This window comes from Topomyia yanbarensis, chromosome 1 (genome assembly GCF_030247195.1).
Source record: "Topomyia yanbarensis strain Yona2022 chromosome 1, ASM3024719v1, whole genome shotgun sequence".
Lineage (NCBI taxonomy): Eukaryota > Metazoa > Arthropoda > Insecta > Diptera > Culicidae > Topomyia > Topomyia yanbarensis.
In genome coordinates this window covers 19988919-20013354 of record NC_080670.1, presented here as the reverse complement: position 1 = coordinate 20013354, position 24436 = coordinate 19988919, and the positions used below count along the sequence as shown (strand labels likewise).

Genomic DNA, 24436 nt, shown 5'->3' with positions numbered 1-24436 from the left:
TCGATTTTTTGACCGACCTCATCATATATAATCCGAAAGCCAATAATAGGCTCATTACCCTACATGTAAATAAGCAAATCAATTGTAAAAAAATCCAGAAAGTACCAGGACACAACATGTGGCTTAATTGGATCAAAACGTAGTGTGTCTTGTCCGTTTTTGAAAAAGCGTGATATAATCGAGACAAAACCGTGATATAATCGAGGGTGATATAAACGAGTATTGATATAAACGCATAGTGATATAATCGAAACATTACTGTACTGAATACACAATCTTTTTCAAACCCGCCGCCATTAGACTCCAATCCGAAAAAATAAATCTAAAGTCAAAATCACCAATTCCGTTTAATTTCTCGATCGGCTCCAATGTTGGTAGATTAGTAATTAGCAGAAGCATTGATTCGTTCGAAGATTCCTTAATATGCCACCCAGAAGCTGCTAAAATACGACGAGAGGCAACGTACGATTTTTCATCAACGAGTTCGAGAATATTTGTAAAAAAATAAGATGCACGAATAGTGATAACACAGGCTCGACTCCGATAATGAACAACGTTAAAAATTTTGAAAGGTTGAGCTTGCCCCACAAATAACAGGATTTGCGCCGATTCGAGGCATAAAAGTATGCTTTATCATTACTGTTGTATTGTTATTTTCAACAATCGATCATTATTCGTATAATATTTATGTTTACGGACGAGATGAATTAAACATGTTCGCGCGGTGGGATGTAGCTAAGGGCAACCCGAGCGACGGATGAAGGCGCGTATTGAAATGCAGGCACCATGACAAGTTCCAGCGCAGGGTAGATTGTGATTCACGACGTGAAGGGAGAAACATGAATCGTATAAATTATTGTGGGATCAAACTTCTCTTTCAGGTTGCTCATTTGGAAGGAACATAAATTTATGATTAATAAATTTATGTTAATTAGCTACGGTGCGACGTTATTCCCTCGTGCAGCTCGCAGTAACAGAGGGCTTCCGATGTAGGCTTTTTTTTTTTTCACATTTCGAGTTTTATAGAAGCAATCCGGTGATGATCTGCTGTCCGACCTCGCCTTCCTGCTTATACCGATAGGCGGTCGCGAGCATACCCGGTTCATTGGATGTCGAGTTCAAGTAAATGTATCAATCAAAATCGAAACGAACAACACCGGCTGGTCTTGCTATGGGTCAGTTTTTGTTGCAAGCCAGTAGCTGTCGATTTGCAATTCATTATTTTTGACAGCCGGGCAATCAGCTTCAGCATAGCAGTTGATGGCGGTTGATTGAGTACTACATGCAGGCCAATGAACAGTTTTTGGCGTGGCCTCCAATGTATTCAGGTTGGGTTTGAATGCTGCCCGAATAATCTTCCTAGCAGTGCAGAGTGCGAGGCATTTTTGGTAAATAATGTATGCCACGCAAGCAGAAAATCAAAGCGAATCGAACACTTGCGAGAGGTCACTATGTGTCAGAATATTTGTAACTAATATTGATAGCTTGAATGTTCAACATGAAACCGTAACTTAGGGACCATTCATAAATTACGTAACGCGTTTAGCGGGGAGGGGGGGGAGGTGGTACGAGAAGTTGTGACATGTTGTGACATATGGGGGAGGGGGAGTAAGCTAGATCGTTACGTAACATGTTTTTACTGAACAAAAAAAATTTTTTCGAGGAATTTGTTACGTAATAGGGGAGGGGGGGAGTAGAGAATTTTGTGACAATTTGTTACATGGGGGGAGGGGGGAGTCAATTTTGGGCGATTTTCGCGTTACGTAATTTATGAATGGTCCCTTAAGCAAAACAGCTGAATTGGTGCAGGTGGAGTCGAAATAATGTTGACTGTACTTAAAAGTGTATGTGCATTTACATTTCATTTTACTCCCATTATCTCCTTGCAGTATGACCCAACGGTCGATGTTCCAGTCGATTGTGCTGATTTGAACAAATTACATTCATTAAAAACTACGTTTTGTGGACAACAATATGATAATTGCTCCGTTGCTTCGATGCCATTTTAACAACTGATGAGCAAATGTCAAAATCATACAGTATGCATGATGCTACACACATACAGCTTTAAAATAAGGAATGAGCTGCTTTTTTTATTGGACGGTGGAATAAAATGCTTCATTGAAGATGACCAATTTGTGATCATAACACTCTTTATTGCGCTTCCGTCTATTTTTGCAATTATAATCATAGCTCGTATATCACTAAAACATGTTCACTACACTAGAGCGATTGGGATAGATTTGTAACAGAAGTTCTACAACAACTTGGTTTGTCATTATTTTAGTATAATATCACATCTCGGAAGTTTAATGCCAGCAAACTATAGCACCAAGACCGGAAAACCCCACAAATCAATACACGTACTGTGTTATGTGGCCTCCGGGTGTTTCGCCGCTGAAGGATGGATACCATATTTATTCAAAACGCTTTTGTTCCACATTTTATATGCAATTCGATACACAGGATAGGATCCAGCAGGATTTGCCTCCAGTGTCAGTCAAAGGGCACAACAGCAGATAGTATTCACTCCAGATTGGCTATTCAGGAAACTCTAAATCACGTCGGTCCTCGCTGGGTTGTAGAAAGAAGCCAAAAGAAGTTGCACTCGCCGGGCCCAGTAGCGAGCATGAGCATGGTGTACATTCGCCACATGCTGCTATTCAGTTGTATGTCTGAGCCCTTGAATCAGAGCAGGACCTTTTCTCGAAAGCGGAAAAGTTGAATCGGGTCGTGCATGTTGTACATGCTTGCTTAAATTTCAATATAATGTATTTTCCCCGACAAGGACTTTATTCCTTTTTGTCGGAACCGGGAAGAGATTGAACTCACTCCAGGGTTCACGGTTTACGGTTTATGCAAAGTACACATGAGAAAACACATAAGATCAATGCGCTCTCGTATGGCTTATTGCTCCGTTTTATTCTGCTGAACCATTCATCCGTGGAGCGTGAAATGCTCTTTCCCGAGCGAACCATCCTGCTTGGTATGACTGTTGTACGGGATCCCTCAAGCAGTTTTATTCGTTTTTCATACCTAGTTTTTTGGCTATTGAGTGGAATAAGCCAAAGAACTTGTGTGGATTCGAATGTATTCTTCGGTGCCAAGTCTCAGTCTGCCTTGGAGTGGTTCTATTGAAATTATTTCCGTATCGTTTCCCGCAGTCGTTCGCCGTGTTGAAGAAATCCCCTTTTCTATACGCTACACTGAAACAAAAGCTGCTGATTGAGTTTGTATAGCAACATAAACACTAACTACAATGAACACAGAATAAGAAAGAAGCTGTTCTGCATTTCATTCGCGTTAACCACCCTAAAATAATAACTAACTCCATCTAACCCCAAACCGTTGCCAGTTGATTACACTTTACGAAAAGGTCCTGGGTCCGGTACGTGCGTGCAGCTAGCTATTCACTGCATTCTCACCAGAAAAGAATAAGTCCCGGGCGACAGTGTAGCTCCGTTGCTTTCTGCTAGACACTGGCCAGTATGGATGCTGTGCATCTGTACAGCAAATGCGGATCGAGACCGGAGCGAGCAGTGCCGTTCCAGTCACGTACCTAACAAGCATCATTGTCCCTCACTCTCGGTCCCCGGGTATGCAGGTTCAGCGCGGTGATGCTGCTCGGCCTGGTTTGCACGAAGATACAGACTGGTATTTCAAAGTTGAATAATTTATATCTTGATTATGATATGCATTTAATTTTAATTACTGCATACCATTCCCGTACGGTTCCTTCGGGGGTTTTCGGAATAGGATGAAACTTTCGTTGTCCGAGGTGATATAAGTTGTGCTAGATTCCAGCAGCTGCACGGTACATGCAATGACCATTAGCATTAGTTTTGACTGCTTTGACCTGACTGACCAGTTGTGTTTCGTGGAACTGAAAAGGGCTGTTTGCAGTGAGGCTGCAACTTTGCGAGTCTTTTAGCTGGTATCTATTTGTAGAACTGATGCTAAAATTCCAGAAAAGCTGCCAGACGAAAAGTGTTTTAGAATATCAGTAGTGTTCAAAAATTACATTTTAACTTAGAACTACGTTTATGTTCATCGAAAATGATGTGTAACGAACAGTGGTTAGGTTTGCAACGTTTATAATTCAACCATATCACGATACATTTCCGAGGACTTTGAACATATCGCTCAGAAATAATTTTACCCAAGTACTGGGGTCAATATGAACCAAAAAGAACTTTCAAAATGCGATAACTTTTTAAGTTTTGCTCTTTGAAGTTTGGAATTTCGTGACTTGTCCTCTTTCATGAAGAGCAACGATTTTGAACAGAGTTCAAAATTTTCGGACATTCCTGGCTGTACAAAAAACAGTCACGAATAAGGTGTTAGCGGGTCATATTGAACCGGATTTCGAACTCAGTTTCAAGACACATTTTCAGTGAAATCTTAATGTACTTGAACCCAAATTGTTTCATTTTTAAGTTTCTGGGAAATATTGCAGTTTTTGCACTGGTTGGCCAGTGGGAATCGGTGCCGAATGGGGCTATATTTGGCATTGATACAAGTCGTTTTGATAAATATTCCTCGGAGATAAAATAGCATAACCTGGTCTTCAATCTACTTTCTGCTTCTGCTCGAGTCAAAGCTATCCGCCTCCCCAGCTAGTGTGTATTATCTTGAGAACAAAGGAAACATTGAATTTATTCTTGCCCTCGTGAGTAAAGCGCTGCTCCGACCCAACGTTTTGGGCGTTAACTATACGATACTATCCTATACGATGGAGTACCATCACCTGCGCAATGCAGTACTGTTATCAGTTCACATGTTGGGTCAAGCAGAAATATTCGAACCAAACGTGGTTGGAACTTAAGATTCCCGTATACAGTAATGTTTCGATTATATCACGGTCGTTCTGTATTTTAGCGTGATATATTTGAAGCGTGATATATTCAAAACAAAACAAAAAGTACATTTAAGCATTAACCCATGTATTTATATAAGCAAAAAGCCATAAAAGTTGAAGTTAGTCAAAAAGAATTAATCACAGTAGGGTAATGAGCCTATTTTTGTCATGTTTCTATTATCACACTACCTGTTTGAAGCCGTTGATAAGAGCAGCGTCTGCCATCTTTGTTCAACGCATTAGGTCAAATGGTATGGCATCAGCGGATATTTTTTTCCCAAACAGCTTCACTTTATGTATCCCGTACATTTTCTTAAAATTGTTGAACTACCCAAAACTAATCTCGTTAAAGTTAAACTCGTTAAAGTTTTTGGCAAATATCTTCGAAGAGACTACGATTCATTCCTCGTTGTATCAACATTCATAAAATAGTCACATCTCCAATTCTTGATGTTGTCCTTCCAAAAGAAAAGTATTCACATCAATTCAAGAGAAAATGCATATCTCGGCATCAGTGGCGGATCCAGGGGAAGGGTCCTGGGGCTTCGGACCCCCCCCCCAAATTTTTTTAACTGGTTTAGAAAATTTCAAATAGTTTCTATTTTAATTCATTCTAAACTCAAAATCATTCCAAACCAGATTCGACCACCAAAACTGATTTTAATTAAATTAGTTTATTATTAAATTACGCATTGTACAATGAACATTTTAAAATCAAAATTTCGGATCACCTCCGAATTTTTTTTACCATACTTTGCGTTTCTTTGTTTGTCTCACTATTGTGTTAGATTTTCCTTCGGAACAATTAAGGCTCAAGTTACCTCAAGGCTTGGTAGTATGCGTAAGAAAAATTGTGTTCAGCTTTGCCACCAGATTATCTATTTAAACCTTTTCAAAACTCTAAAAGAAGAATATCAGTCGATTTATTAGATCATCACGATTCAATTCATGCAAAATACCTGCTGGAAAAACCATCGGCTTAGCTGGATGGTGCTTTTGAAAAAGTGGCTGTGATTTTTTATCACACTACCACACCGAGCTGGGGTACGCAACACAACTGCGCAATGAAAAAACCACAGCCACTTTTTCAAAAGCACCATTTAGCTAAGCCGATGGCTTTTCCGGCAGGTATTTTACATCAATTGAATCGTGATGATCTAATAAATCGACTGATATTCTTCTTTTAGAGTTTTAAAAAGGTTTAAATGGATAATCTGGTGGCAAAGCTGAACACAAATTTTCCTACGCACACTACCAAGCGTTCAATTCTAACACATGCTTAAAAAAGGTAACTTGAACCTTAAGCTGATAAAAAAGAAGTCGATTTTTTTATCCAGTACACCAGGCACCCGCTTTAGGACACGGCAAATGAGTTACGAAGAATTTAAAACAATAATTGGAATCGGTCGAAAGATATTTCGACAATCCTAGTGATTACAACAACGTTTCTCGTAAAACATGGTTTCGAGATTATTCACGTTTAAAGTATTACGCCACGCCCTCCGCCCACGTAAAGGAATAAGATGAACAGTGCTATAACTTTGCTTTTGCTGCTTAGACCTCTATAAAAATTTAAGATACTTTCATAAGAATTTATACTTTAAGATAAAAGAATAAAACGTTCGACTTCTTGACCGACCTCATCATACATAAACCCTTAACGAAATAGTCCGAAACCCACTAATAGGCTCATAACCCTACATGTAAATAAGCAAATTTACTGTAAAAAATATTAAAAGTGCCAGGACACAACATGTGGCTTAACTGGATCAAAATGTGCTTTTTCTGTTTTTCAAAAAGCGTGATATAATCGAGACAAAACCGTGATATAATCGAGGGTGATATAAACGAGTATTGATATAAACGCATAGAGATATAATCGAAACATTACTGTATATGGAAAATGACAATATAGAGGTAAAGCTACATGACCTATCACCGCGTACCCCTCCTGAGCTAAGGTGCAAAGTTCAGACGCAATACGGAGCAGTATAATTCATGACAACTGAGACTTGGAGAAACTTCTTTGCGGGTATTCCTAATAATGTTCTAATGGTGAAAGTGCGGACCGAAAGTCTTATCTTACCCTACTTGATAATACAACTCAAAACTCACGGAACTATTATTAAACAAACCACGAAAAAGAAATTCCTACGTGCAACTACTGTAATCAGACATCACACCAAGAAGACCCTTGCGTGGGAAGAGAATCCATCTTAGCCGATTGCCCACTCGTGTCCGACAAACCAATGCAAAGCAGACTTCTACATACCAATACGTGAACAAAAACGGTTTCCAAATTTGTGGTGTTCGGGTAATAATGACAAATACAAAACAGCATCCATATCCTAAGATCAATTGTCAAAACCATCGGCGAGGAAGTTAATAGCAATGAAGAGTTTACGTTGCTCACCCGTAGATGCAAGAATATCTGATCACAGGCACCAATTTGGGACAGTAAATGGTAATTCGTTTATTTGACTCGGCGCGGTTGGTTAACTGAGCCGTGAGTCATTTCGATATTTGTTATAAATAAACATTCTTAATATACTAAAATTCATGAATATATTTATTACACAAAGATTCTAATGTGCACAATTTTCTATTTCTTGCGAAGATCTACTTTTTCAAGGTCGATTCATCGTGGTATGCCAGTAACAACATTTATAAATCCGGATGTGCAATTGCATTACTGCAGTTGTCTGAGATGGCTCAGAAGAGTCAGGAAAATGTATGTCAAAACGACAATGGAGTATTTGTTCTTCGTCAAATGAGTATCCACATAACTTCTGGAATCTAGCATTTACGGCATTCCATCAAGGGGTTTTTCTAGACGCACACATAGCTCGAAGCGAACAAGTCTGTTCTGCGCTGCTACTATGACTGAGTTTGCTTTATCCATGATCGCATCCAAGTCACTTAGAATATCAATCGTTAGAAATACCTGTAAAACCTAGTCGCCAAGTCCTTTTCGCACAGGTCCCAGTTCGAAGATTTGGGAATTACGATATGTAACGATTTCAAAGATGAAGTATTTGTGATCAAATAACAGCGGTTCGAACTCGTTCGGGACGAGCCAGTTTACCAACTCATGCGCAAAACTGTCAGAGCAGAGAGTTACATCTCACACCTCTTTCTGCCAGACACTGCAAAGGTTGGGCGATTTCCTCAATAGTATATGCAGATTTGTACCCAAGACACCCCGTGCGTTATTGGCACATTTTAGTCACTTTCAATAGCACTGGTAACGCCTTGACATGAAGTCTCCTTTTTTAGTCGTCTCTTACGACATGGGAGCAGGACCCAATGGAACAATTCTTGACTGAGATACTTCAATCTGTCCGATGCCGCACAGCCTCTAGGCTGGTTTTGTCCAAAAAAATAGACTATTATCAACTTCCTAATGAACCAGGCAATACAAAATATACCTTTTGAGTTAAGGTATTTAAGGACAAACAAGTTATTCACAGAAAAAGTTCAGTGCTTGCTTTAAAAAGTAATAATATAAAGGATGTTTTGGTATTACTTCTTCAAATAGAATTATTTGATAAGTCAGTTGACACATAACCGTGATTTTATTTTCATTGTTTCGTTGTGATTTCATCATGCAAAACTATACGCTTGAACGTTTTCAAATTTCAGAAGTTTTTCTTATCAAAACTCGGTAGAACAAACTTGTCATGGCTTGCCACCAAAAATTTTTCAAACAATGTATAGGGGGAACTGGGCCAATTCGGTCCTAGTAAGGGTTTATGAGCTATAGAACTGAAACGTGTCAGCCGAATCACAAATAAATATTTTTTTTCCTACAAGCCTAACCAATTGCGCACATTTTTTTTTCTAAGGCCCATTTTCCGATCTTTTGCCGTATTGTGTGTAAACGCCAAACGGTTCTGCGCAAAAGTACATGAAAAGTCCGAATTACCCCAACCCTGTTCCAATTCGGATCACCCATTTCTTTTCGATTTCTTGCAATTAGATTTCTTTGTGGCCTAAGTAACAGTTGATAGTTTCGCCCAAAACATGGTATAAATAAAAGATATTATCCGGCAGATCCAAAATCACGATAATGCACTTGATTTGTTGCCAACAAAAATCTTGTTTTTCGGCTTACACATTTTTTTAAATAAAAAATGCGCTCCGAAGCAACATTCGCTCCTAGCGCACGCACACGAAAATCACTGAGAACTGACATACAAGTAAAGTTTTCAACTTATGTAAGAAATAAAACTGTCGCTTTCAAACGACAAACTTGCCACTGGCCGGCGCTTCGATTGGCCAGCAATTGCCCAGTCGCCAAATTTTCTGGCAGAGACCGCTCTGCTAGATTTCGGTCAGTCTTGGTTTGGCAGCCCTGTCAGATTTCTGCGCGTATCCTGCCGGGTTAGTTGAGCTAGGGCGAAATCGGTTTCACTCGCGTTTTCTGGCAAATTTTGACAGGATCCGAGCAAAACACTGGCATAACTCGGACGTAAACTGTGCAAAGATCCTTGCAATTCCTACCTGGTAGAATTTAGCACGAATCGAGCAAAACATCTGACAAAGATGTGGCAGGAAGCGTGCAGAGATCTTGGCTGTACATTTCTGACTGGATTCTGGATAAAAGTGAGCAGCATCGGTTGGTTTAATTGCTTCTGTCAGAAACGGTTGTTGCATTTGAGCGAATTCGTTGCCAGAATTCTCGCACAAATCGCGCAAAATGCTCGCAGAAACTCTGCCAGCATCAATTTCGCTTTGCTCAACTTTTGCTAACTTTCTGCTTGCCACGCTGACCGGGTGCCCAGTCGCCAAATTTTCTGGCAGAGACCGCTCTGGTAGATTTCGGTCAGTCTTGGTTTGGCAGCCCTGTCAGATTTCTGCGCGTATCCTGCCGGGTTAGTTGAGCTAGGGCGAAATCGGTTTCACTCGCGTTTTCTGGCAAATTTTGACAGGAACCGAGTAAAGCCTTGGCATAACTAGGACGTAAACTGTGCAAAGATCCTGGTAATTCCTACCTGGTAGAATTTAGCACGAATCGAGCAAAACATCTGACAAAGATGTGGCAGGAAGCGTGCAGAGATCTTGGCTGTACATTTCTGACTGGATTCTGGATAAAAGTGAACAGCATCGGTTGGTTTAATTGCTTCTGTCAGAAACGGTTGTTGCATTTGAGCGAATTCGTTGCCAGAATTCTCGCACAAATCACGCAAAATGTTCGCACAAATCGCGCAAAATGCTCGCAGAAACTCTGCCAGCATCAATTTCGCTTTGCTCGACGTTTGCTAACTTTCTGCTTGCCACGCTGACCGGGTGCCCAGTCGCCAAATTTTCTGGCAGAGACCGCTCTGGTAGATTTCGGTCAGTCTTGGTTTGGCAGCCCTGTCAGATTTCTGCGCGTATCCTGCCGGGTTAGTTGAGCTAGGGCGAAATCGGTTTCACTCGCGTTTTCTGGCAAATTTTGACAGGAACCGAGTAAAGCCTTGGCATAACTAGGACGTAAACTGTGCAAAGATCCTGGTAATTCCTACCTGGTAGAATTTAGCACGAATCGAGCAAAACATCTGACAAAGATGTGGCAGGAAGCGTGCAGAGATCTTGGCTGTACATTTCTGACTGGATTCTGGATAAAAGTGAACAGCATCGGTTGGTTTAATTGCTTCTGTCAGAAACGGTTGTTGCATTTGAGCGAATTCGTTGCCAGAATTCTCGCACAAATCACGCAAAATGTTCGCACAAATCGCGCAAAATGCTCGCAGAAACTCTGCCAGCATCAATTTCGCTTTGCTCGACGTTTGCTAACTTTCTGCTTGCCACGCTGACCGGGTGCTATACGGGACTTGTGTGCAAACTTGGATACGATGGTGACTCACGCGATTTTTAACGTATTTTCATTTAAATGTTTACACAGGTTTTTCGGGAAAGTTTGTTCCAGCTTATATGTCTGTTCTCTGTGCGAAAACTGAGAACCGCAATATTTTGTGAGACAGAGCTGAGCTACATGACAGCCATGGAAATGATATATACGCTTTTCATAATATTACCATAGCTGAGAAACAGCTGGGGGTCCGAATTGGCCAGCAGTCCGAATTGCACCAATAAACAAACAAAACTATTCATTCGACGTGATAAGCAATCGGAGGAGATCCTAGAGGCTCCAATGCACCCTAAAAACTGACTGTTCGTAAGCGGCGTTTGGGACCAATTGGGTCATTAAGCTATATATAGTTTTCCGTTCCATTTGATAAAGTTTAGGTCCAATATACATAACTAGCTAATACCCATCGCGCGTTGCTGCGACTTTCAACGAAATAGGAGGAAAACACAATTTGTTCCGAAGCGCCATCTGCCGGGCAGATAATCCCCAACCAATAGCGCACAAACACGCTCCATAACAAATGCCTACTATGTACAAATTTTTACGCCAATCGGTTAAGCCGTTTGGGAGTCTATAATACATATACATACAAACATTGACTTTTATATATAAAGAAAGATAGATAGACTAGCTACTACCCATCGGAGGAAAGCACAATTTGTTCCGAAGCGCCATCTAACGGGCAGAAAATCTCTAACCAATAGCACACAAACACGCTCCAGAACAAATTCCTACTATTTTTGCCTTTCTCATATAGAAAGGTTATGCAATCACTCTGAAAAACGTCAACCTAATCCCGGCCCGGAGGGCCGAGTGTCATATCCCATTCGACTCAGTTCGTCGAGATCGGAAAAAGTCTGTATGTGTGTGTGTATGTATGTGTATGTGTGTATGTATGTGCGTATGTGTCAAATAATGTCACTCATTTTTCTCAGAGATGGCTGGACCGATTTGCCCAAACTTAGTCTCAAATGAAAGGTGCAACCTTCCCATCGGCTGCTATTGAATTTTGGATCGATCGGAATTCTGGTTCCGGAATTACGGGTTTCAGAGTGCGGCCACACAGAAATTTATCATATAAACTATAGGAAAAATTAAAAATAGAATTTTTATTTTTGATGCTAAATGTGTTCAAGGTGCATGGAAACGTCGAGATTTGATGCAAACTCGAAAAAAAAAATTTGACCACGATTCACTTTTTTGGATTTTGGCACATTTTTGCCTTTCTCATATAGAAAGGTTATGCAATCACTCTGAAAAACGTCAACCTAATCCCGGCCAAATTTTTTTTTCGACTCGTTTAGGGTTTCTGGATTTTAACAGGGGCGTAGTTGATGGTTTACGGAGAGGGGTTACACCCCCCCCCCTCTACTGTTCGCGCCCCTCCTTTAAAAATCTCCTTAAATCACCCCTCAGACCACCACCCCATCCAGCCCTCATACCCTTCCCTTTCAACCTCATCATCTTTAAACCACCACTATATCACAAAGTATACCAATTTAAGCTGGGGAGTCGTTCGTTCATGGGACTTTCGCCCTCTTCACATACCCACCCCCGCATGACAAAATGAGTTAGCAAGCAGATAACATTGATCTAATGCTGATTAGGCTAATGGAGTATAATATTTTTTTGTTTCAAGTGTTTCACCGTCGACACGTAGCTCATCAAGTTCGTGGCTGGCATGCCATTGTGTATAAGTGCAAAGTGTACTAAGAATGTAATGGACATTTCCACGATTATGTTGAACATAAAAAGCCTCCGTGCCATAGTTTAGAGAAATGAGAAAGGCACAATTGCACCGCTAGGTGGATTAAAACAGGTTTTTCTCATTTAATGACCCAATTAATGAAAACAGTGGTCGTGTTATTCCTCGGTTCGGTGCAACCAATAGGCCGCCTAACTCTTTTTCAATTGGGTATGCTAAGTCGTTCGTTTATACCAACAAGCAGCCTGCCACCGTAATCGCTTTGGAAACCAATACTATTCGCGTTATTGGCAAAATACGACCAGAATTGTGTGATAAAAGCTGTCGAAAATTGCACCGGCCGCATGCCTTTTATATCATATACAAGGATTAATATCGTAAATCTTTTGAAAAAAAAGCCATGCGTTTTATCAAAAAGTTGTGACAGCGTGACCCCTGTAGCTATTAAGTGATTGTTTTACCATATACTATTTAACACCTCTTTCGACCATATCTTAATTTAAACAATCAATAATAAATAAACTTTCTCATTTCAATATATGAAATAAAAATCAATAAATAAAATGCACTATTTAGCGGAAATTTTGACATGAGGACTTACTACTTTTGACACAGCATATTGAAATACCTTTACCATATGTGAAAAGCGGTTTCCAAAATGAAATCAAGTACATTTCAATGGAAGCCGTGGGAAACAAAGTTTAAAAAATCTAAGCATTCAAACAATATTTACAAAAAAATTGATTGGGCAGGGCTTTGAAAAAACTAGACACTTGGAAAAAATTAAAATTACATTTGACGTAAACATCATTGCGACGTAAGATAACTTTTACATAGTTTGAAATATAAAATACAATCTTGTGTCTACTTTATGTGAAATTTACGATAAGTGAAAGCGCTCCTCGTGTGTCCATTTACACGTTCCATACATGCAAACCGTTTCGTGTCGTTGATTTTGTGGCTCCATTCAACCGCATGTAACTTGACGTTCTGTACCGGTGGCGGAACAAACAGTGAAGTTCGGAACGATCCTGTTCCCTTATATTAATTATTATATATCGTCGCTGTTGTGCTATCTTATGACAAACGCCATTTTGGGGCAAACTGAGTTAGATATGCCACATTGCTTGTCTGAAAAATCTCTACAAAGTGGCATTTTCAGAATTTTTAAATTCTACTTGGTTACTAAGATATAGTGAGAAACATGATGAGAAATTATGATTTTTTTGCTTCAAATCACTCTATCTTGGGATTTACTCAAGTTATATTGAAGTTTTAGATGTTTTTATATGTAAAAATGTCTGAGGAACACAATGGAATAAAAATTTTCAAAAGAAAAAATACACGAGTTGTTAGAAAAACACATTTTAAGTTTTAAACTGGAAATATGGCATATTTGGCAACACTGTAACCAAAAGTTAATATTTTTTCTAGATTCACTGATTCTTTTCTTTCAAAATGCATCTAACCGATTGTTTATAGACCAAATTAAACCATAGATATGAATAAAAGTTTATAATTGATGCTTTTTTTCTATGGAAAATTTTCCATGCACGATTATGACACGCCATACAAATTTTATCATCAATACACACCTATGACACGTATGAGTGCGACTTTTGTTTACATTTTTAGTAAAAACTCGCAATGTAGTTTACCGATCTTCGTAATATTTGGAAGATTAATACAGAATTGATAGAAGCATCAATTGTATTCTCTGAATTGGTTTTACCATTTATAAGTTACAAGATATTCAATCTCAAACTTTAAAAATCGTTTTTCTCGAAATGTGCTAAATGGCGCTTGTCATAAGATAGCACAACAGCGACGATATGGCCTGCGTTAAGCCAAAGGGGCCGTTCATAAACCACGTAGACCCATAGGGGGACGGGGGGGGGGGGGGTGGGTTTCTGGCAAAAGTCTACGTTTGTCTACGAGGGGGAGGGGGGGTCTTAGAAAAAGTCTACGTAGATTTTTATTCTTTGTTATTCTCGTATTACTAATTATGAATGGGATTTAAAGAGAGTTGTATTCAAAATACCGGTCTTTTCAGTATTTATGCAGAAACTTCAAAGCTAGTACACTATTGAGGTAACTACTCGTTAAGCGACCACTCAACCCAGAACTCACGATTTTTTTTGGACAATCTCACACGTTGTTGTTTCTTGTGTATATTTTGATATAGTTTTGATCTAGGAATAATACAAAATGACAGTTCTAAAGACGATCGCCCAAAATTCCTCTCGACGAAAGATTTTGACTGTGAAATCATCTGAGACACCCCTAGTTAGCAGACATGCATGGACCATTAACCTTCCGGCAGTCGCGCTAGTGCACTGAGTGCACGCTGCTCTGAAAATCTGGCGAAATCGTCTTAGGACACCAGCAGCTGCTCGTTCAGTGGGCCATAAGCGCGAATTCCGGAGGGTTAAATGCATGAACCATTAAAGTTAAAAAATGGTCAAAGTTAAGCATTGTAACAACAAAAACCCGATTTTTAACAATAAGTAGATTAATTTTTTATTTTTTATTTATTAATTTCGGTGGTTAAAGCAGTAGTGTAGTTAAACTTCTACAACAAAGTGTTTACTCGAGTTAATCAGTTTCTTTTACAATCATTTACACTTTTTTCAAAATCTTTAAACACCAGTTAAATTTTACGTCTTGACCCTACGCAACTCCGTGCAAACCGGCTCTACTATATTTATCTTCGAAAATATTCGGAGTTAAACTTTGATACTTTGCGATAATACTCTAAGGTGATACGGCTATTAATTACATAAGAAATATAAATATTTTTGGGAAGATTTTATTAGCTTCGTTCCCTTAATCAAATAAGGCAATTTAGATTATCTTATTATCTTAGAAATATTGAAATTTGTTCACGAAAAGTGAAATTTGTGTGCATGTTTGGTTTATTATTTTAGTCTAGATGATAGTACACAGTATTAATTTGTAATTGTTTCTTATATATTTAACAATTTTGAATGCTAAGTGTTAAGGCTCAAAAAGTGTTTAGCAATTCTGCATTGTTGGTGTAGGTCGCACTTCGGCCAAACTTTAAGCTAGTTATAGCAATATATCTTTTTACATATATTTGAGTGACTAACCTTGAAAAGAAGTATTCCGCTACATAAACGTTGGAAAGCACCTTGAATCGGTATTAGTTGATTTGATCAATCATAGACAAAAAACCAATGTGAAAAACCTTTCTTTAATATTCAAAAAGCTTGAAATAAATCTGAACGCCAATTTTTAATTGAACATTATAATGTGCTTCTTGCTAAATTCACATTTCCTGCGAATAAAAAAAATTAAAAGTCTGCGTAGACTTTTGACGTGGGGGGAGGTTGGTAAGTCTACGAAGGTCTACAAATTCTCAAATTTCGGTCTACGTGGTTTATGAACGGTCCCAAACTGAACTGAGCGCCATAATTTTTTTCTAGTATTTTTCATGTTAAAATGCATTTTGAGATAACTTACCATCAACATAGCAAGTTAAGGCTCAAGTTACCTCAAGGCTTGGTAGTATGCGTAAGAAAAATTGTGTTCAGCTTTGCCACCAGATTATCCATTTAAACCTTTTCAAAACTCTAAAAGAAGAATATCAGTCGATTTATTAGATCATCACGATTCAATTCATGTAAAATACCTGCTGGAAAAACCATCGGCTTAGCTGGATGGTGCTTTTGAAAAAGTGGCTGTGATTTTTTATCACACTACCACACCGACCTGGGGTACGCACCACAACTGCGCAATGAAAAAACCACAGCCACTTTTTCAAAAGCACCGTTTAGCTAAGCCGATGGTTTTTCCAGCAGGTATTTTACATGAATTGAATCGTGATGATCTAATAAATCGACTGATATTCTTCTTTTAGAGTTTTAAAAAGGTTTAAATGGATAATCCGGTGGCAAAGCTGAACACAAATTTTCCTACCCACACTACCAAGCATTCAATTCTAACACATGCTTAAAAAAGGTAACTTGAACCTTAAGGAACACTCTTATTTGCTTTCGTTTGCTATGTGTGTACCCAAAACTAAATAGATGTGGTGTTGCTGTGCTATATTGGATGTGATAACATTTTTAGAGCATGTATCTTAAAATGGCGCTTGGTCCTCTTTGGCTTAACACAGGTCATATAGTAACCCGCATTATTCATTCATAGCGGTTTGTCAACCACGACCATTTTATATATTCATTTTCAAATACCTAACTAAAACAAAAAACTTCCAACGACGAGGATGGGATTCGAACCCACGCGTGCAGAGCACATTGGATTAGCAGTCCAACGCCTTAACCACTCGGCCACCTCGTCCCTTACGAACTCTGCCCGCTCGGAATGGAGCAACATCAGCTGTTGCGGTGATCGGTTACTTCTGTTACATATATATATATAGGGTAACTGCTCCCTAATTCATCTTAGCACCTCTATTCATCTCACCCATTTGAACACATTAGTTAGAGCAGTATCTGCTATCTCTATTCAACGCATTAGCTCAAATGGTAGGATGAATAAGGGTACGTTGTGCTCGACTTTTCGCTTCGCTCAAACGCGAGTATTTTACATTTCCCAGGAAATTTTTTTAACTGTACTGCTTCCTAGGAACGAAGCAAAGATGATGATACCTATTTAAGCGCAATCCACTAACTTTAAGTCGAGTTATCAACGAAATAGTGTGATATCCTGACTAATGAGATGAATAAGGGCTCGTCTACCCTATATGCGTACCTATATATTTTGCCACACAATCGTCGCCTAGTCGTTGCATGCATAACCGACGCCAAAGCAAACACCGCCAAAAGTTCGTCGTCTCCTTGAGTACCCGTGCGACATAATAAACCGTTTCGAGCTAACGTCGTTATCAAGTTTTCGTTTTCATTATTGATTCTCCGGCTGTGTCAGCAGCAGGATAAATATGCGAATAGTAAAGTTTATACCTATACCCGTCTGTTAGAAGCGCAATTACAAGTGGGCTTCATCCGTGATGTTTGAATGGTAATATGACGAATCAATATTACACCCTTCTTGCGTCCCCTTGCACTTCTCTCCAACGATGCAATAAATGAAAATGAGTTCCGTTTCACATATTTTGAAAATAGCCCCGAAGAGGATTTAATGAGAATTTTATCTCTTTTCAGATCGCTCCACTCAATAAAATAAAAAAAAACGAAATCCCCATAGGAGCTAGCAAACTTCGGTGAGTAGAAACCTTTCAATAGTTGTACTGAGAGGGGAAAAAAGCTCGAAAGCATCGGCAAAAATCTATTTAATACCGCTTCAGTCACCCCTCGCCGTGTTGTTTTGATTCGAAAAACTCATCAAAAGAACGAAACGGATGGGATTCTCTGTGATTTAATGCTATCAAAATATTATGATTTAATTTTAGAACACAACATCAAAGCGAATGCTTCCGGACTTCTTCTGTGTAGCTAAATTGCATTGGAAGGAAGTATGTGCGTGTGTTCTTGTATGTGTGATGTTTTTTTCCAGGAAGAGAGAGCGCGATACCGAGGCTTCATCTGCAGTAGAAGTGGAATGGAAGCGGGCTGTCGGGGTTAGACGACGTAATAGAATAGAGAGGGAGGTTGGCAAGGTGAATTTTTGGGTTTATGTAATTGTGAATTTTAACGGTGCGATAAATGGGACGTTTAATGGGACGACCATGACAATTGTTTGCTGGGGCGGGGAAACGCATAATTTCTAAAATACACATAAAAATAGCCGTGTGTTATGTGTATCCTTTTTGAGTATGCACATTTTTTGTTTTCTATAATCCTTTTACGATCAATATGTCTTCCTATACAACCTAATATAGAAGTAAACATCAGGAGGTATAGCTAGAATCGTGAGACATGTTGATATTCTGGATCAAAATATTTTCCGAGCATAAGAAAATCTTCAATCCCGGTCCTAGCTTGTATCACCAACTACACAAAAAACTCCTTCGCACAAAGTGCTTTTGTCAAATCGACTCGAATGCCACACTGCAGCCTACCCGGTAGTTGTACCGATATCGAGTTTCGTGCACTTCATTTGTTTCCATCGACCGAAAGCCATGCGAAGGTTAATCCCACTCGGGACGGAGTCAAATAGCTATAGCGGAGGAGGAGGGCTACGATTATACGACTCTAGTGTTCAAATTACAGATGCATCCGGTTTGTCGGTCGCTCGCAGCCTGATGCAATCAGGCTTTTACCACAAATCTGACCTCACATCACGCTCAGCCTGCATGAGCTGCATCTTCCTTTCAGTTGAAAGGCGAGACGGTTGAATCTCGATACCTATGTGAGCATTCAAGCCATATTGCCTGGTGGAATGTCACATTGGGGATTGATGGAATAATCAACTCTGCCAGACGATAAGCATGCATTAAAAGATAATGTATGCTCCGGAGGTGCCTCAATCAGAGAATTGCATCGCTTTCCCATGTTTCTTGTTCACAAGGTGCACAAGGTAGGAGCATAGAGTCGAGACTTCCATCCGATCAAGAGGTATAACTATGACTGCCATTTTTAAATCTATGCGATAAGTTGTCGATTCAGTCAAACACTGTAGCGTACCTGGTGGCGATGTCTCAAATACCGTTGAATAGCTCATTGATGTTTACACAACTGAAGCACCCGAGACAGACGTCTGTTTTCTGTGGCTAGTCTGTCTTTGTCCTAGCAGTAACCTCAAAAACCGCAGAGTCAGAATGTGATGCTGGTCTTAATTTATTCAGAGTCTTTATTTAACATCTGCGTTCTTATGCTGAGAAAGTCAGCATAAACTATGTAGTTTTTGCACATAAAATTTTCAGCTACTAGAATTTGTGGGAGATTATTGTTTCAACCGTATTATGTTACAATTTAAACCGACAGCTCCTTAAAAATTGTGAAATGAAATTAAATAAAAAAAAATCCGATTTCATTCGATAGAATACTTTGCCCGCCTTTTTCTTTATCGAAGAACCATGATTAATTGAATAATCTAACTTGTATCGAAGAATTTGAATAGGGTGAATTTTCTATTTTAACTTTGTTGCGGAAGGTGCCACCTCCATTTACGAGTAAACAGGGAGAAAGTCGTTCCTATACTCTCTTCTCCTTTTTATTTCTTCTGGTAGCAAACCGGAGTAAAAAGGGACCAAGCAACTTCCGTGTACAAACCTGGAACAAACCTATTGTCTCGCGAATGAATCAGGAATGAACTTTCATTGATAATGAATTTTCCAACACTGATACATAACTCATATCCCTGATCTCATCACGATACCAGCTGAGGAACGAGAAACCTCATGGGGTTTTCGATTGATTGACACCGGTGTAGTGGAGTGCACTGGAACTGCACTATTTTTGCACTTTCTAGCAGAAGTGCAGAAAACTGGATATGTTCCATTGACACTTCTGCTAGAAAGTGCAAAACCAGTGCACTCCACTACACCGGTGCACATCAATCGAAAATTCCATTAGTGAAGATCGTAGAAACAAATCTCGATAGAATTTTTATTCGTATGCCGATAGCGACCGAAAAAATAGCTGAGCCTATGTTCTCCATGTTAAAAACGGCTCCAAAGAAAAACACGGTGCCTACTCAGCTACATCCAAGATGGCGGGCCCATCACGATGCTAGGTTTTGCAGCACTGATAAGGGAACCTTTAAGCATAATTTACATCTATTCGATCGGTTCAGTAGCTTGCACGGACACCAATATTATTTCACACACTTCAAATCTGGACAAACATATGATTACGGCGTAAAACCCAACTGTCAAAATTCTCCTTGAGGGGAAATTTCGGACGAACCGTTACTGGCTGAACACAGTTCATAGTACGTAAAGAGACAACTTTTCTCTTTTGATTACTATCGACATTGGCGAATAACCGTTTGTCCAGAATTTTCACTCAAAGGTAATTTTGACAGTTGGCTTATAAGCCCTAATCATATGTTTATCGAGAAATGTGAACTTTCACACTTGTCCGGTACGGCACCATGTCGGACATGTGTGAATGCTCGCATATAAAACATATGAATGAATATTGATGTCCGTGCACGCCATCACTGAATAGGATCAGAAAGGTGTAAATTTGGCTTTATCCGACAATCTCGAAAAATAAAAATGGTTTTTTTTTTAAATTTCTGCAATTAAAAAATGTTTCAACTCTTCTGGGTCTCTTCTAATTTTCCATTTAGATATCGCTTACCTCTTTGCATTCGGGTTGTTTAAGACAGTCATATTTATCTGTTGTCCGTGGCTAAAATAAGTTTTTCCTCTTTTATGGCTATAAGCTGCAGACACTTTCCTCGCACCACAACATTGTACGAGAACGGAAAAAACTGGAGTGTTATAGGGTAGGAAAAAATAAACAACTGAGAAAACGTCCAAAAAACCACAAAAGAACCTGACAGTCCAACCATTCCTGCTTTTGTTTGGATAAGTGTGTATATGAGGTGACCCACTGGAGCGAAGGGAGTGAAGTTGCTACAAGTCACACAACCTTTGCTACGCTGGACGCCGACCCCGCAAGTTTTGTATTTCCCAATGCATAAATGCAAATGACATAAGCCACGTTGCATTATAAATGGTGCCGACAAAAAAATTGCAGAAATTCAGTTTACTTTTTTGTATGTCTCATCAGAATCTTACTAAGTTAGTGTTAAGACTAAGCCAGCGCCGGATTGACATTAGCTGCAAAAAAGGAGACATAGTTAATGATCCTGGGCATACCCTGTGTCAAGTGTGATGCTCCGTTAGAAAATAAGTTCCATTAAGTTGAAGCTTTTCTTAGGGGACGTCACACGAGCTTAGTCCTGACTTTAATTTAGTGCCGGATTCTGATGAGACGCAGTGGGAACGTAAATTACATAACTAATTTAGTTGTAAGTTTTGTGCCCTTCACGCGCTAAGTACTTTTAACCAATTTTCTGCTTATTGGAGAAAAATGGGGTTTCATCTAAATTTTGCCTTAGGGAGAAATACAGCAGTGTTAAAATACATCTCTAATCTACGATAAATACAATGCACATGATTTGTTTTCGTATTACTCTAAGACACTCTTTTTTCAATCATAATGGAGAGATTGGCAATTCACAAAAATATTATTTTGCATACGCACTTAATCTTGTTCTACCGAATCCCAGCTTTTTTCGCTACTTTTACCGAATTTTGCACAGCCGAGCAGAGCACTCAGCTAACAAAGCTTTTACCGAGATCTCAGTAGAAGTGACGTTTGTTTTGAATAAACTCGGTAAATATATCGCTGAGAATCAGTAAATTAACGCCACTTTGCTGAGCTATCAGTTGAAAAATTTTACTGACTGTTAAGCTGTGCGGAAATTACCGAATTGAATTGAGTGTGTAGAGCCGAAAAGCATTGCAATGCATTGGTTTGAATCAAGGTTGCATTTAACGACTCTGTAACTACGAGTCCGAAAGCTCAGAAGATATGGTCGGTGTCAGACCGGACTAAGTCGCAAAACATCAAAAAATGAGATAATTATAGCAATGGATAAAGAATTTCGTCAGCTACATTCGACTCTTGCCAGATTTGAAATATGTAACAATAAACAAGAATTACGGCAAAAATTAATTTCCAATCATAATGTAAAGGATGCTGCGATTGAAACTTTAAACTCGTGTTTCTCGAAATCAATATTTTGTCACTTAGTCCGATCTGACTTAACGCCGACCATATCCTCTACTATTGTACATACAACATTAATTATTTAAAGGCAGTGATACTACGGAAGGGATCCCAGCATGCCAAGCAATGAATGGCACACACGTCCCAAACTGGTCCACCCCCATCAGCTGCATTAATAATATAACATACGTCTGGGACGACACATGGGGGACAGCGTGCAAGAACAGGCCTTCTCAAAAAAGAAAACAACAAAAATGTTCGTAAATTGTTCTTTCTGTGTACGTTTTCTATTATCGTGTCGTTTTCTATTTGGTTGGAATATTTTGAGCAGTTTTCCATATAAAAATATATCTTTGATTACAAGTCGCAGCTATCATATAATCATAAAATACTCAAATGACATTGGTCGTTCTTGCACTTAACCATTTCGTATAAAAACAAAAAAAAAATAATGTACTCTTCGAACTATTGTTCTGATAAAAATGGGGGACTGTTTGGAAGTAAAGATAAGGGTAATGTTAAAATCATACTTGTAACCCGCCCTGGTAACAAGGGTAGTAAATTATTAACTGTTACTCACATTCAGAAATGCCAGATACTTTTTTTCCAATGTTTTCAAGAAAAATTTTAATGGACTGGGGAATTACCAAAAATGTCGGGGGACCTTTTTTGGGCGAAATAACCTATTAATGATTGGCAATATTAAAACCAAGTAATGCAGTTATACCTTGAATTGCCCAAAATAATTAAGGGAAAAGAATTTACGGTTGAAAATTCTATAGTGGATAAAGCTGTGATTTAAAACCAGTATAACAGTCTGCAAATATTTTTTTTTTGAGAGTTGTCCTACTGGAGCTGTAGAGCTAGATTCTCGGAAGGGCTCCCCGTCAGAATTATATACTACAATTTGCAGACGAGACAGGCAATGTCGCCCAATAAAACACTGCATTAGGCCAATTGTAGCGGGTCGTGATTCTGAATGTGATATTCATTGTACGGTTTAGGTATGTGCGGGCGTAGGGACTCGCGATCACGTGTATCATCGCGAAGAGCTCGAGCATTTGTAGTTAACGTCTTCGATCGCGTGTGCGTTTGTATGTCTCGTGTGCTAACGTGTATGTAACTTCGCGTGTATAAATTCTATTTGATAACCGTATGCCTTTCGCATATTCGCATGTGTTCTTGGATAATCGCGCACGGACCGTGAGTCTAATACTTTATTTTTTGGTGTACTTCTAAGATGCTAAAATAGTGTGAGATCTTCTATATCACTAGAGTGCCCGCTGATGTCGCCATGAAACGTGTTGTCTAGTGGATATGTGCTTTATTTTTTTTTTGGTCCTACTGAATGTATGGACCTAAGTTTTAAGGACAGAGAGTAATGGTTTCCGGACGTGACCGATTCATGAGCGCGCGAAAACGGACGTTTGTAGGTTCGTGTTTGAGACAGTGTTTGAAACTTCGCGAGCGCTAAAACGTTCTCCTTATTACCAGGGTGTTAGTAAGTTTGCACGATCGCGAACGTAGGTGTGCGTTGTTAATCGCGAAGGGCTTAAGCGTTCGTACGTTAACGTGTCTGTCACGTGTGCTCGCGTTCATGTGACTTCGCGTGTACAAGACTGGATTTTGTAACCGTGTGGCATTTTCTATATACGCGTGCGTTCTTGGATGGTCACGCGGACCTTCATTCTGATAGTTATTTTTTGGTGTACAATTCACATTCTGACAGGGAGTAAGTTACCCCATATCACTAGAGTCCTCGGTCATGTCGCCATGTAACGTGGTGTCCAGTGGATATGAGAGCTTTCTTTTTTAATTGATCCAATTGAAGGCATGGACCTAGTCTGCTGATATCAAGGATAGAAACATCCGGAAGTGACCGATTCATGATCGTGCGAGTGCGGGAGTTTTTAGGTTCACGCTTGAGACCGCGTTTGAAAATTTATAGGAGCTGAGACATTCACTTTATCACTGGGATGCGATCATGTTTACTAGATCGCCGATGTAGATGCCGGGGATGATAGCGAAGGCTCAAGCATTTGTATATTAACGTGTTTGTCACGTGTATGTGACTTCGCGTGTATAACTTCGATTTTATAATGACGGATTGTGTATTTTTATTTGATCGCGCGCGGACCGTGAATCTGAAGCTTAATTTTTAGTGTATGATACAGATAGTAGTCCGTTTCCCCATATCACTTGAGTTCTAGGTCATGTCACCATGGAACGTGTTGTTTAGTGAATATGAGTGTCACTTTTTGATTGGTTCAACTGAAGGCATTAGTCCAGGCTGGTAAAACTTTCGGACGTGACCGTTTCATGATCGCGCGAGTGGTGGGTTAATGTTTGAGACCGCGTATGGAAGTGTAAAGATGCCACGTTTACTTAAT

General features: G+C 39.4%; 2 protein-coding genes and 1 non-coding gene across 3 annotated transcripts in view; 1 reads left to right on the top strand and 2 right to left on the bottom strand.

The window, feature by feature from the left end:
• The window catches only part of LOC131677055 (uncharacterized), a 104108-nt gene that overhangs the window by 17482 nt on the left and 62190 nt on the right, over window positions 1–24436 (bottom strand). The window lies entirely within an intron of this gene.
• The window catches only part of LOC131677056 (mpv17-like protein), a 314479-nt gene that overhangs the window by 250618 nt on the left and 39425 nt on the right, over window positions 1–24436 (top strand). Inside the window, exon 3 of the mRNA XM_058956590.1 lies at window positions 17562–17620. The gene's annotated coding sequence lies outside the window, so the exon portion shown is untranslated. The remainder of the gene's footprint in view (window positions 1–17561; window positions 17621–24436) is intronic.
• On the bottom strand, window positions 16656–16737 carry Trnas-gcu (transfer RNA serine (anticodon GCU)). Its single transcript has one exon. It is a non-coding gene; the product is annotated as a tRNA-Ser (tRNA).